Raw genomic sequence first — 16,677 nt, 5'->3', positions numbered from 1 at the left:
TTTCGGTATTTGTCGTCTGAAAGGTCGAGCTTCAAAACGATACTGATCTTGTGAAAGTCCATCACCTCTGTCGAAAGTTTTAGGCAGACATGCAAACAGACATACATACATTTATGTATTGGTGCTCAAATTTTCGACACGAACCGATTAAAAAGCTTGCTCTACCTCTGAATATCCTTTATATAAAATTTCAAATGTTTAGACCAGAAATTGTCTGAGTAATTTGGTAGAGACCGCAGACATCAATTTTTTAAAACTTTGATCCTTATTATGGCCCCTTAACATTTATTTTTTGGGGGCTCAAATCAAGTTATTAAGTTAGATCCATGTCCAAGAAACCTATATCTAAAATTTCAAGTGTTTAGACCAAAAATTGTCGGAGGAGTTTGGTAGAGTTCTCACAGGTCCAATCGTTGCACTTTGACCCTTTTTCAGCCAAATTCCTAGCCGAAAACGGATTACAAAGATTTTCCCAAATCTCAGTACCCTGCATATCAAATTCCCTGTCTGTAGACCGCAAATTGACAGAGATATTGAGTAGGGAAATGTACACAGACAGACAGACAGACACACAAACACACAGACACGTTCACTTATATATATATATATATATATATATATATATATAATTAAATGTTTATCTATTAACTGTATTACTTATAAAATATATGTACTATTTTATTATTGTAATGATTAATAATTAATATCATCATATTAAATATGAAAATTATAATTATCGTGGTTATTATGTTCCTTAATGATTATTTATATTCATACTTTAATATATTATGGTACATTATATATTTTCACTATTATGAATTCTATTCATCTTCACTGCAAACAAAACAAAAATATATTCTGTGATCATATATTAAAGACAAATCGGAGGAGGCTACAATCGAATCTGCACTTTTCATTGTGTTTAGTCTGACGAATTTTGAGAACCTCTTACTTTATTCTGGTCTTTAGACGTATAAACTTACTACTTATCAATATAGATCGATATTTCTCTCTCTCTCTCTCTCTCTCTCTCTCTCTCTCTCTCTATATATATATATATATATATATATATATATATATATATAATATAATATCAATTGTTCGTATATAACATTAAATTCGATACTAGGTCTGATTACTAGGTAATTGTCACCTTGTATACGCGCTGCTTCTTTGAGTCCTCTTACCTTCCAGCGTTCTTCTTAGCTTATGAGTTTAACTGTGTCCTTTAATAGTAGATGGTTTCTCTTTTATTTCTATATGTGGTCAGCTATCCCTACTTTTCAATATCTCCAAATATTACGGCTTTCCGGTTTTCTTTTAACCTTTTAGTGGGCGAGATATCTTTCCTATGTATATTTTCCTACATGTACATGGAATTGATTACACTGTGCAACATTAAAAAATGTACAGGATATCTGCAGCAATTTTTGTATACCTAGTAACGTGGAAATTTTATTTCTGGCTTTCTTTTTGTTGAATTAGGTATAATTTGTGCAAAATTGCCACAGTCGTAAATGTCAGTAAAAACGTCAAAAATGGGTTACTGACGACTTTGCAGTCACATATTATGTGTATTAAATTATAAATCTTAAGAGAAAAACACAGTTTAATATACACATATTATGTACATTATTTGTTAAATCATTTATTTGCTAAAGCCAGCCGAAATTAGCTATTTTTCCAGATTTAAGAGAGCTAGATGACAGAGCAGGCTTGGTTAGCATAATATTTTCTAGCCCAAGGGCTAATTTTTTTTCAAAAGTAAAAACATAATGCTGTACGCAAGCACTGGCCTGCTAGAGATGAAATTGAGCAAGGAAAACATAACATCAAACACAAACCACTTCTGCAAAGTAATAGAATCCATTTACCACCTTTGCATATTAAAATCGGTTTGTTTAAGCAGTTTGTGAAAGCACTAGACAAGGATTCCTTGGCATTTGTATATCTTGCAGAAAAGTTTCTTTCATTAATTTGAGCTAAAATAAAAGAAGGTATCTTCATAGGTCCCCAAATTCGAAAAATTGTTCTTGATGAAACTTTTAACACACATCTCACGAGAAAAGAAAAATGTGCCTTTGAGTCATTCAAGAAAGTTTGTGATAACTTCCTGGGAAAACATTGTTCAGAAGACTATGTGCAAGTTGTGAATGATCTATTGCATCATTTTCATGATATGGGATGTAACATGTCTCTAAAAGTTCATGTGCTCCACTCTCATTTGGATTTTTTTTGCTGAGAATCTTGGCCATGTGAGTGATGAACATGGCGAAAGGTTCCATCAAGATATTTCTTTAATAGAAAAACGTTTTAAAGGAAAATGGAACACTGGTATGTTGGCAGACTACTGCTGGAATAAAAAAAAGGATGATGACACTCTACACAAGAGAGTTAAGAGGACAAATGTTGTTTAAACTGGTGAATTCAAAATAATTAATAATAAAGTACATGAAAATGGTACCTAATCCAGAGAAATAAATGTCAGATTTGGAATCAGCATACTTTTCTTACACCGAAACAGGTCTTATATGTCTTGTACTTTTTTTTCAATTCAAATTTGTTGCACAGTGTTATAAATGATGGTCACAATTTATATATATATATATATATATATATATAAAAAGGAACAAACCTTTTTATTTTTCTATTTTGTCGGAATACTATTTCCATTACTTTCATCATATATATATATATATATATATATATAGCCAGTAGAGTTTAGTTTCCTAGAAGTACATCCAATGAAACTACATGTGCCTACCAAAAGAGTGCTCATTGAGTGAACAGAGCAGGTATATTAAATTTATTTATATAAACATTAATGGCTACATATGTGCATCCATGTTTCTGTAATCACCCGCGTTGGGGGATTACGTCTTCAGGCCAAGAATTACCGTCGAAACTGATATTTCAACCAAATACATTTTCCTATTGTGGATGGATGTAGACTGAAAGGCACCGGTCAGTACTTAATGACCATAGCAAATGTTCTTAATTTGCAGACTCCAAGACAAAAAAACTAAATTCTCAAGTACCTTATGCCATAAAACCAAAAGATAGGTTGGATAAGGGGAAAGGGAAATGAAAAAGATGTTTATTATCTTCAAAGACCTCACTTGTCCTCTCGCCGTTTTATGACTCCCACCCAGGTTACATTCTAACTTGACAAACGAAATAGGAAAATGTATTTGGTTGAAATATCAGTTTCGACGGTAATTCTTGGCCTGAAGACGTAATCCCCCAACACGGGTGATTACAGAAACATGTATGCACATATGTAGCCATTAATATATATATATATATATATATATATATATATATATATATATATATATATATATATATATATATATACAGATGTTACTTGTTTTTGTTTTCCGATACGTTTTGAATGAATTCAATTATTTACGAAAGTGCAATTTCTCCTAAATGCGAGTTGGGAATAATTTTCCCTTTAACCTATTTTGTATCCCCATCAGGGCAGCGGCATATATATTGTTTTTAAAATATAATTATCCACTGACATGTGCTTCGACGTCTACGACCCATCAGAGTCGCTAGAATTAGCCACTCTGAGCAGTCGTAGACGACGAAACACGTGTCAGTGGATAATTATATTTTTAAAATTGTTTCAATAGACAAGATAAAAATTATCCGTCCTTATCGTCAAATGATTCAAGTTTTTACTTGAATTAAAAAAAAATATAGAGTGAATAAAGTTAATACACTTGAAATTGTAATAATATAAAAAACATATTCGGCTCTACTAACCTATTGAGCACTTTTTATCCTTGTTTTTCAGCACATCTTCCTCTTAATATATATATATGTATATATATACATATCTGTATCTATCTATATATCAATAAAAGTTAAAATGCGTGTGTGTGTGTGTGTGTGTGTCTGTGTACATTTCCCTACCAAATAACTCTGTCAATTTTCGGTGTAGAGACTTGAGATTTAACATAAGGATCACTGAGATTTAGAAAAAAAAATTAATCGTTTTTTGGCCAGAAATTATGCTGTCAAGATGTCAAAGTTCCACGATTTGATCTTTGAAAACTCTACCAAGATCCTCTGCCAATTTTCGGTCTAAAAACTTTGAATTTTAAATGTTGGTTACTTGGACATGGATCAAACTTTTTAATTTGATTTGAGTCCCAAACAATAAATGTTAAGGGGTCAAAATGGGGGTCAAAGTTTTCAAAAAATTGACGTCTGCGGTCTCTATCAAATTACACAGCTAATTTCTGGTCTAAACATTTGAAATTTTACGTAAAGTGTATTGAGAGATAGGGCAAGCTTTTAAATCGCTTTGGGTCGAAAATTTGAGCTGCCAAGGGGTCAAAGTTCAACAGATTTGATCTTTGCGGTGTCTAGCAAACTTCTCAGCCAATTTTAAGTCTAAACATTTTTAATTTATACATAAGGGGTATTCAAACATGCAGAAAACATTTTAATCAGTTTTGGGGCGAAAATTTGGCTGCCAAAATGTGAAAGTTAAAAGAGTTGACTTTTGCAGATTCTAGCAAACTTCGTTGAAATTTTAGATGTAGGTAACTGGGACATGGGCAAAACTTTGTATTTTGATTTGAGACTAACGTCAAATGTAAAATGTAAAAGGATAAAAAATAGGGGGTTAAATAAAAAAAAATTGACCTCTGCGGTCTCTAAGAAATTACTCTTTCGGTCTAAACATTTTAAATCTTATATAAAGTGTATTCACACGGAGGACAAGTTATGAACAGTACATAGGACCCGAGCAAAGCCGAACTGAATTGCTAGTATATATATATATATATATATATATATATATATATATATATATATATATATATATATATATATATATATATGCATATATAAAGTGCGAATTGTTTGTGTGTAGGTGTCTGTGTGCGTACATTCCCCTACCAAACTACTCTGTCAATGTTCAGTCTACAGACTCGAGATTTGACATAAGGAATATTGAGATTTAGGAAAATCTGTTTAATCGGTTTTAGGCCAGTAATTTAGCTGTCAAGATGTGAAAGTTCAACGATTTGACCTTTAAAACTCTACCAAACTCCTCCTCCAATTTTGGGTCTAAACACTTTAAATTTTAGATAGAGGTTACTTGGATAAAATTAGGGTCAAAGTTTGACGTCTGCGGTCTCTACCAAATTACTCAGCCAATTTTTGGTTCAAACATTTGAAATTTTACATAAAGTGTATTCAAACATAGGGTAAACTTTTTAGTTGGTTTTTGGCTGCCATGGGGTCAAAGTTCAAAAGAGTTTACCTTTACGGTGTTTCGCAAACTACTCAGCCAATTTTAGGTCTGAACATCTGAAATTTTACACAAAGTGTATTCAGACATGCAGCAAGCTTTTTAATCAGTTTTTGATCGAAAATTTGGCTGCCAAAAGGTCAAAGTTGAAAGAGTTGCTCTTTGCAGACTTTAGCAAACTACCCCACAAACTCTAAATCTAAACACTTGACATTTTAGATGTAGGTTACCTGGACATGAATCAAACTTTTTAATAGATATATGCATATGCAAATATAGTTATGAAAAGTACATAGGGCTCGAGCAAAGCCGGGCTGAACTGCTAGTGTGTATATATATATATATATATATATATATATATACACATACATACCTATATATATATATATATATATATATATATATATATATATATATATATACACTGAGGAAGATCGAAGGATCGGTCGAAATTATGTGCTTTTGAAGGAAACATTCTTGTTTTTTTTTCAAAAGACTTTTTGTATTCCTACACGTCAACACACAGGAAATAAATACAGAAAAGATATAAACATTTATATATTTTTCGTATTGATTTTTTTTCATACATATTTATATATATATATATATATATAAAGATATATATATATATATATATATATATATATATATATAGGGTACCCACAAAGTCTGGCTACATAATCTACAGATCTACAAAGTACTAAAAAAGTCTGGCTACATAATCTACAGGTGTCCACAAAATCTGGCTGTATAATGTACAGGGTGTCCACAAAGTCTGGCTGCATAATCTACAGGGTACCTACAAAGTCTGGCTACATAATCTACAGGATGTCCACAAAGTTTGGCTACATAATTCAGCCAGATTTTGTAGACACCCTGTATATATATATATATATATATATATATATATATATATATATATATATATATATATATATATATATATATATATATATATTCAAGTTTTTAAGACGGCTGTTAACAATGTAGGATATCGGGATGATGTACTATCCTATGAACAAAAACAGAAAACCGAAAGTCGCATTTAAATCCGTATATCTATTTATTCTTCAAAATCTTCCATATATAAATCAGTAAATATGGACTTACTGTTAAATATAACCGGGATGTTAAAATGTATTTCGATAGAGACATCTCTTTTGCATAAACAAAACAAATTAAAAGCGTACGGTAAAAATAGAACAACGATTACAACTTTTTTACTTATACATCTATCTACGAGGGCGTGCAATAAGTAATGCCCCTGACCCACTTCTTATAGCAGTAGAGCAACGAAACTTGGCACAGTTATTAATCTTTCTCTACATAGGAATCACCCAGAGTTATGCATTTCTCCCATCGTTTGAGGTAGCTCTGGAGACCGTTTTTGTAGAACACCCCTGGTTGGTCTTCCAACCACGACGTGACTTCAGAAATCAAGGGTGCATCATCTGGGAAACGCTTTCCTTTGAAAAAACAACTTCATGGCAGGGAAGAGGTTAAAGTCAGAGGGTGCAAGGTCAGGAGAATAGGGAGGATGGGGAAGGTTTTCATAACAACACGCCCGTGCTTCTGATCTGGCACATGCGAGTTGTGGACCAGAGCGTTATCCTGCAGGAGGAGGATACCTTTGCTGATCTTGCCCCGCCGCTTGATTTTGATAGCTTCCCTTAATTTCCTCAAAAGTTAAGAATAATATGCTTCTGTAATTGTGGTACCCTTTACCAGGAAATCTGTCATCACTACTCCGTCCTGGTCCCAGAAGACTGTGAGCATGACGTTGCCAGCAGAGGGCTGCACCCTTGCCTTCTTTGGATGTGGTGAGTCCAAGTGCTTCCACTGCATTGACTTTTACAAAAACCGGATCACTGCTCGACATTCAACAGGCTCCATTTCACACCTGACTCAGTTCAAAAACCTGTAAAACAGGAACCACAATTAGTTCCGAGCTGTAATTTGCCACATAACCCGTAGAGATATAAATCATTGCACATGCAAATTTCAACTAGATCAGACAACTGGAAGTGGGTCAGGGGCATTACTTATTGCACCCCACTCGTATTTATTTATTTCAACCATTTTATACTTATTTATTTATCTATCTTACTCATCAAATATCACATATCTATCTCAGCGTTTTAATATTTATGTGTCCATTTATCTATTTATCTTCCTATTTATCTATCTATTCTCTATCGATCCATCTATCTCAACATTTTCATGTATATCTTTCTATATACCTAAATCATTTAATATATAGTGCATGTATAAATCTCTATCTACCTATTTAATCTTTTCTTTTTCCCCCTTACCCTATAGGGATAGAGGATGGAAATGAAGATAAACCAAACCGTTCATCACAAATCGAATAGATAATTACAAGTAAACACTGTCGATGCAGAAACGACAAAATCGGCAATGTACACAGACAAGAAAACGTTTTCTTACTCGTATATATCACGAGCTTTTCAGCATCACCTCTCGCATTAGTTGGCGTAATTAAGTTGGAAAAGGAAAAAGCAAAACCGATGAAATGAATCATATCTGAAGGGTTTTTTGGCTGCCCGTTTAGAGGAGGGACACTGCTCCCTGCAAAAACAATTAACAATCAGAAAAAACCGGGCGGGATGATTAGCGTCGATGTGTGTGTGCGTGTCGATAACTTGGCGTTCGGTGGAAGACGCGTCATGTTTTGCCTACTCTTGGAGTAAAACCATAGAAGTAGTGACTGGCAAATCGATTATACTTGGAGCGAGCAGATCTGAATTTCTCACTGCCTTCCTAAAAAAAGTGCGAACTACCACCGAGAATGCAATGAGGCAAGGCGAAAAGAAAGACTATGTTGTTTTGTTATCAGCACAATGTCATGAACATCATCTTTCAATTTTTTTTTTCTTTTAGGTCGCAACGTATAATTTCTCCTCTTCAAAAAAAAAAAAAAACAGATCCCTAAAAAAAACAAGCATGTGCATTTATCATTCTTAAACTATTGTGCCAGCCTCATGAGTTTATGGACATCTCTATTCTCGAAAACTCGCGCTGAGGTATTCCTCGGTTGTGTCACAAATAGACTGTGAAGATTTATTAGGCGTAAACATTCCGTAATTTTCCTTCACACTGTTTACGGATTGGCAAGTTCTTAAACGCGCTGCTAGATTTACTAAGATCAAAGACAAAATTACTCGTACAAATGCATTTAAAATCCAAAACACCAAATGAATGTCTGGCTTTTCTAACTAGTCTCGTGAAAAGAATGAACACAAATGACTTTATCATCATTGTAACAGTTGGGAAACTCATTTGAACTTAAGCAAAGAAGCGATCAAATATTGCAATTCGAAAACATTCACAAACAAAAGATACCAGTGAAACGAAATAGGTAAAATGATGGTGTTTAAATAACTGCGCTAGATACAGGGTGCCCCAAAATTTGTAGCAATCATGAATAAAATAAAAAAAATATTTTCTCTTCCGATTCAATGTCCCTGCTAAGCGATTTAGCCACACACTGACCAAACAGCTTGCGGAGCACATTGATTCAAACTGTTTCCTAAGGAACTTATTTAGCCAATTTGAGTAAATATTTACTTGTTGCTCACCTCAGTAAGGTGTGACACAAACGCATCTCTAAAAACATTGACCATTCTTGAAATATAAATATTATAGATTATAAATATAAAGCTCTAGATATATCTAAGGCTTTTGACAGGGTATGGCCTAAAGGTCTTAGGAAAATTAGATCATATGGTATCACTGGACGAATAGTTAACATAATTAAATCCTTCTTAGATAAGAGAAAAATCCAGGTTGTCCTCGACGGTCGTACATCTAAACAATATGATATAAATACGGGAGTGCCTCAGGGGTCTATCCTTGGACCTTTATTATCCCTAATATTCATAAATGACATCCCTGACAAAATTGCCTCCGAGATGGGCATATATGCTAATGACACCACGCTCTATAACAGGCACAACAGGAAAACAAATTAACACATATCTAAGGAAATGGCAGAAACACTAGAGGATGACTTCCAATCTGTAGTGGAATGGGGACAAAAATGGATGGTCACATTCAATGCTGCCAAGACTAAACTGGTTTCCTTCAATAATTACAAGAAACCTTCTCTACCACCAATAGCAATGGCCAAATGTTCACTATCTGAAATTACTTCTTTAAATTCCTCGGCCTAACGTTCACAGGAAACATGAGTCGGAACAATTAAATTGAGAGCATTGCCAGGACCGCTGCGAAGAAAGTAGGCTGTACTTCTATAAGGCCACCATTCGCCAATGTATGGAGTATTGTTGTCATATTTGGATTGGTGCATCTACTACTAGTCTCTCGCTCCTAGACAAGGTCTAAAATAGAGTTGCCAACATGATAGGTCCTGAACTGTCATCTAAGCTTCAGCCTCTGTCCCACCGACGAAATGTTGCATCCCTCTGCCTGTTCTACAAGTATTTTAATGGTGAATGCTTTGACGAACTGCAAGCACTTGTGTCCCCACGACGTAAATACCCTCGACAAACCCGACAAGCAGCTAAATCCCACCCCTTCACAGTAGAGATCCCTAGATGTAAGAGAGATTTAGACTCCAGTAGTTTCTTCCCCAGAAACGCTAAACTTTGGAATTCCCTTCCGGGTCCCTGCTTCCCCAACTGTACTGACATGAAGAAGTTCAAGTGTAACGTGAACCGACATCTTGCTGCCCAACTCCCTACATAGTACCCCAGTAGCTTATGTCCTCGATAGTAGTCCCCTATACCAAAGTGGCAATGTGCCTTGTTTGGTGTCAAAATGTAAAAAAAAAATATTAATATAAAAATAGATGGTTAATTTTGAGACATCCTGTATAAGTCGGTAAAAGCAATATATCATTGTTATTTTATACTTTTATTGATTTCAATCATGTTTATTGATGATGTGCACTTGGCTGAATTTCAATCTCTTGTCCCTCCTTCTAAGACATCCACAGCAAGAACTCGTTTTACGATCGCCAAAAAGAGACTTTCCTTTCTTCTTCCCCATACTAACGCCGGAAAGAACTTATACAAATAAAGCTTCATCAAAACGGGGTTTCCTGTGTGAAATACGTTACCACGTGGCTGTTTCTTTGCAGACTACAACGTGGCTGGCTTCTAATCAAATGAAAAGAGATCATTGGTATGAAGCTTTCCATTAATAATTTGAATTTGCTCCATTCTTGCAATCCTTTCCAATCCTCTCATAATGTTCTTCATTTCTCAACAAACAATCACCCGATCTCATTAACTATTATCTTCAAGTGACCTTGATAAGCCGTGATGACTTAGTTAAAAATGTTTCTGTTGCATTAGGGTTTTTTTCTGATATTTTACACTCAATCGACATTTACAGAACGGATAATGATATTTTTCTAATCATGACCATACATCTGAAATTTATTAAGCGTATATGTATATTTATTTCAGGTTGAATGGTTTTAGTCTGTATTCAATTTCGAAATGAAAAATCTCATAAACTTAAAAAAAATTGACACTAAAAGAAAACTTATTAAAACCTTGAAGAAATTGAAAATATGAAATGGATTATTCAGATTATTTAGATTATTATTGTCATCTAGGCTGTTATTCTCACAACGTTTCAGGTACATCTTTTCGAACCAAGTAATCTTAGTGTCAACTCGGGAATCAGTACAGAATTTCCAGCTGAACCCTTTATTTATTTATATTTAATTCACGGGAGGAGTTTGTCCTGTTAACGTCAGCTATGACTCTGTATAAGTCTTAAGTAATTCATAATTTTTATTTTGATTTATTTCTTAATAAGTATCGATTCTAATGATGATTAACCTGTCAATTTTTTAGAAAACTGTCACTTAGACTATGAAGCAAATTTTTGTGTCAGACCATACGAACGGCATTTGATATATCAAGAGCTATTGATCTAGATACGAAGCTTTTGTCAATATATTCACTGATTATGTGCGGTATTACATTCAGCATATAACAGTTGATCTTGTGGGACGAAATTCGTATTGCATGTCACTGCTCTGCTTGACGTATCACAGATTCAAACAAATCAGCCCTGACTGATTGTTTTACAAAGAGGATCGATTTGTAGTATTTTTAAATACTAGGCATTCTGACGAAGATTTCCAATCTTATGAAAAGTATTTCTCCTTTAAGAAACGATGTAACGGCTTTGTAAGAATATGATATAATTATGATTGCAGTTTCTTAAGTACTATGATTAGAATGTTATCAAGGTCGGTAACATATTGACAAAAGCTTCGTATCTAGATCAATAGCTCTTCATATATCAAATGCCGTTCGTATGGTCTGACACAAAGATTTGCTTCACAATCTAACTAGATATAGAATATCTGTAAAAGTCTTCTCAATCGTCAAAGCCTTACTATCTGATAGTTTTATAAAAGTAGTTGCTTATGGGGAAATATTTGAAGCACATTCTATCAATATCGGCGTACTGTAGGGATCTATTTTGGGATCAACTTTATTTATGATCTCTCATCAATGATCTCATTCATATTCCAAATTCATTCATATTCTAAGCTTATTCGTAGACATTTATACAGATTACACACCAATCTATAGAAACATGTTGAGCACTAATGATCAAGATTTTTCTAATTCTTTCCTTTACCGAACTGGAACATGTAGTGCAATGGGGAAAAGTGGCTGGCCATTTTTAATACATCTAAAACCAAGCTTCACTTTTTCATCAACAACGCTCCGATCCTTATTTTCTCCATTTGAAATGGGTAGCTCTTTCCTTCAAGAACTTCAAGACCTCAATTGGAAAATTTACATAAAATTTGTTGTTAGAATCGCTGGGAAAATTATTGCATCCTTCTACTGCTCCAGAATGTATCTAACTCCTGGCACAATCCATTACATGTATAAAAGTCAAATACCTCATAAGATGGCGTACTGTTCCTACAGTTGGTAACGTCCTGCTTAGAGTACCTTTACTTGGACGGAGTGGAAAACCGATTTCGTAATCTAGTGGACGATACACTCTTTTTTTGCCACATCCGGAAGAAAAGTTGCTTAATTGTTTCTAGTCTATTGTTTGAGCTCAGTCAAGCACTTATAAAAGTGCTCGACTGAGCTCAAACCTATGGTTCATTCTTGTAAAATATTTACAAAAAAGACTCATCTAACTACAACCACTGTAAATAGTGTTTTCTTGTCCAGCTGTGAACCTAAAACTAAAGGGAGTTTCCATGAGCAAAGTTTTTTCCATGAACTATCCGTTTGTGGAACACAATATTAGGAAGTTGCTCACGAGCTGACTATTACGCGTCGTCGTCAAACTCGTTGTTAACAAATTCTTATTTAGCTGTTTTCTTAAATAATTATATTCTGATCAGTTTCAATCACTGTTACCAATTCACACGTTTCTGTTTTACTGTCCTTCTCACAAATAGATTAACCCATATCCTCAAATAACATATGGGCCTTGATATTCGTTAATACAAAACAATGTCTTCATTAGTTATTCGGTACCAATTGCCTTGATTGTATATACATATTAGAACTGCAGAATATTAAGTTTTAATATGATATTTTAAGGTGCGTTTGTTATAATTTCATTTTTAAAACTAGTGGAACAATGTGACAGAGTCGCAAATTGCAGTTCACTTTGCACATATACTTTCACGCTCGTGAGCCTCAAATCAAATCAAGTCTTTATACATACACACATATTTTCTGAATGTTCGCTTCTGTCATCGTTCCTACATTTCCTAAGTGGCCGCGTCGTCTCGTCCCAATGGTCGGCGATCCTCTTTTCGATTATGACGAATGCATGATAATACAACGGATATTTGCTGAGTTTTCAAAGTTTTTATTAGGTTGCTCACGGAGGAAGAGACTATATAACAAAATAATTCTTTTCTCACTTAATTTTCTTAAATTATAGAATTGAGAGACGCAGACGAGCAGAGACATCGACAACAACAGCTTAGATCAATTTATTCTTGGACCGTCTCGTACCGCTTCCCGAAAGAGATCGACAAGAAACTTCGCATTCTTTCACTCGATCACGTGATGCTATTTCTATCATCATATCGTTCGACACACGCATTCAACGCATTTTGTCTGGGCTTCCACTTGGATTACGTAACCTGTCGCTATGTTCATTCCCGTTTGCAGTCAGGTTATACCGACATGGACTAATGTGACCTTACCAAAATGCACACTAGCTAACGCAATCGCTACTTAATAGCATAGGATCCAATTATATGACATCTTTCTATCTCTAATTTTCTCTTTATGTCTCATTCCTCCCTTTCTTTGTCTCTCCCCCCCCTCTCTCTGGCGTTACGATCACCCATTGCACTCGAGAGATCTTCGAGGTTGCATCGTATAATCAGACAGTTGATCAATAAATGCTGTAGCCGAGCGACCAATATTAATGAATTTATGTTTATGCAACCATAACAATGTATCGAGTATAGGTTCTTGCTTGTTCCTCCAGCTGTGACCTGTAAACCTAATACAGTATTCTCGAATGTTTGTGTTGATGCGCGGAAGCTTATAACACCATCCTTATTTCGTTGGTTGCTTTTTTCAGGAAATGTTCACGATGGCTCTCGTCACGCTTGGCATTTTTGGAGAATGTCCAGGATTGAAAGCTGTAGACGAGAACGGACTGAATGGCTATTTGGAGGCTGATATTGAGCTAAATAAATACAAGACAGAAATACTAAAACAATTATTGAGCTAAAATCTTTCATATACAATTTGATTTAATTGTTAAAATCCAGAAATATTTGCAGCATATGAATAATTTAACGGCGTTGCTCGGGAGTATATTTAGTTTCATTTTATTTCGCTCTTGGCTCCCGCACTTTTTTGCTCATTCTATAAAAAAAACATCCTAACGTTTGAAAAGAAAATGCAAACACGCGTAATGAGGGAACGAGTTAACGATATTGTGTTATTGCTTATTTATAACCAGCCCTGCGAATTAAATGATAGCTTGTTTATTAATATTACGCAAATCATATTTACACAAACTCAGTTAAACAATAGTATGATAAATTCCAATATTATTCATTTGTTCTTATTTAGAAAAAATTAATAATTGATTCTTTATTTAACCGAATTAAGAAAGTTAAGTTAACGAAAGAAGAATACGCCTGCAAAAATAAAATGATAGTGAACAGTTACCCATTGAATTATGACGCCATTTACAAACATTGATGCAAACATACCGATAGATTTCAATGGATCTCTATAGTTGTCTATTACATAAATATTTCAAGAGTCGGATAATATATGTAATCGATCGAATCGATTGGCATTATCATTTCCTATTTAAGACACGTAAAGTCAGTAAATTACTGTCCAGAAACGATCGAATAGCAATTCGTTACACGCAATAATATTTTGGTCTAACTCAGAAACTTCGAATAACCTAATTTTATATATTAAATTATGCAGAAAATGCTGGTCACAAGTTTTAATGTTAAAACTGAACAATGCTACATAATTTTATTGTAGATACAACTGTAAGACGTTTATTTGGTTATACTGTGTGAACTTATGCATATTGTAAAAGAATTAAAATCTTAAAATCTTAAATGAATGAATAACTACTAACAACAATTACTAATGGGAGTAAAAAATCATTCATATTCACTAAGAGTTTTCACATAAGTAATTATCAGCAATTGCTCATAAACAATATCCAATGGTGTTCCTTTAAGTTCGATAGATAACAAATCTTCCCAAATTTGTAGCAAATCTCAGCTCTTTTGATAACTGTCTTAAATCATTTTGCGTTATTGCAACGGTTTTTTTCTAATGATTCATCGCTAGCAACACCCATTAGTCTTCCCTGAGATTTGAGTGGCCAGTACTTTCCACGCACTTCCAGTGGTCAGCTTGATGTTCTCTTCCTCAGTGCTCCTGTGCTCCGTGACCATTCCTGAGAATTTTGTATGATATCAGACACAAGACTGGTGCCATAATATTCGTGTGTGTGTGTGTGTGTGTGTGTGTGTGTTTTGGGGCGTCGGTCTAAGAAATTAATGGAAATTTCAATTCCCTTGGGCTCGCGTATGCTTTTGTTTTATTTCTATTTCCTTTTACGTGTAGTTATAATAATAATAATAATAATAATAATAATAATAATAATAATAATAATAATAATAATAATTATTATTATTATTATTACACACACATTATTATTATTATTATTATTAATGTTATTATTAAATTCCACGTAATGAAAAAATATATTTAATCAACAAGCATGTTTTGATAAAGCTGATATTTTTATGGATAGCACAAACATTAGGTTTTTGTGGCAGAAAAAAAAAACAATAACACGCAGCAAATATGAGTTTATTAATATTTCTATAAAAATAGTGTCTATTGCAGCTGGAAAAAAATGTCGGAAAAAGACAACGCTAACACAGCCAGACAGTAAATTCAAAATGCTGATAATAACTTGAACATAAGAAGTATGTTTAATTATATGAAAGAAATATTTTACAAAAAAACAGGTACATTAATTTTTTTTTCAATAAATGTTTCAAAGAAAATTTTTTGAAGACAAAGACATGAAAACAACTCTGAACGAAAATCAAATAATTTTTTCCATGGAAAGTAGGTCATGATTTTTTTTTTTTTTCAAAAAGTTTAATAAAATATATTTTTGTAACGACGAAAACAAATTTGTTTTTCATGGAAGCAACTATGATCGAAATCATCGTCTGCTGATTGCTGATTGGATAATCATGTCGACACTTTCCGGAAGCTTACTATAAACTGTTATAAAATGTCAACGCGACTTTGGATCATATTCTGGATCAGTATCAAGAATTAATACCACAATTTAATTGATCGTTAAATTTTAGAGGAGAAAATAATGTTTGTTGTTGGCATAGTGTTTTATTTTTAATTGCTTCCCAAGACACCGAGAGAGAACCATAGAAAAATAGATCGTGATTAACATTACTACTATAGATTCATCATTTTGATGCTAATTTGTTTTTTTTTTGTTTTGTTTTTGGCTTTTACTATTCATAAGAAATTTGTGTGTGTGAATAGGAAAATCATTGGAAGGTGTGACTAACGAACCTCTGCTTTTTATTCTCTTGCCAGAAACCCCCTTTATTTATTTATTTTCATGAGGATTTCCCAAATTCCTCGGGTTATAAATCGTGAGTAATTAACATCATTCTGTCGAAGTGTATTTTCTTTGCCTTTATAAGAATTCCAGTAGTTCAGTCTTGGATTGACTAAGGGAGATTCCAAACAGCTTGAAACGTTCTAACAGATGAACAAATATTCGTAGATAATCAACAAATAACACAACGTTGAGGGCAGCATGCTGTGCTCGTTGGGCGGACTCGTTTATGAACGCAGGTAAAAGACAGCATTTTG

The sequence above is a fragment of the Euprymna scolopes genome, chromosome 27, assembly GCF_053919585.1.
Source record: "Euprymna scolopes isolate OS-2025 chromosome 27, ASM5391958v1, whole genome shotgun sequence".
Taxonomy (NCBI): Eukaryota; Metazoa; Mollusca; class Cephalopoda; order Sepiida; family Sepiolidae; genus Euprymna; species Euprymna scolopes.
This window is presented reverse-complemented; position numbering follows the sequence as displayed.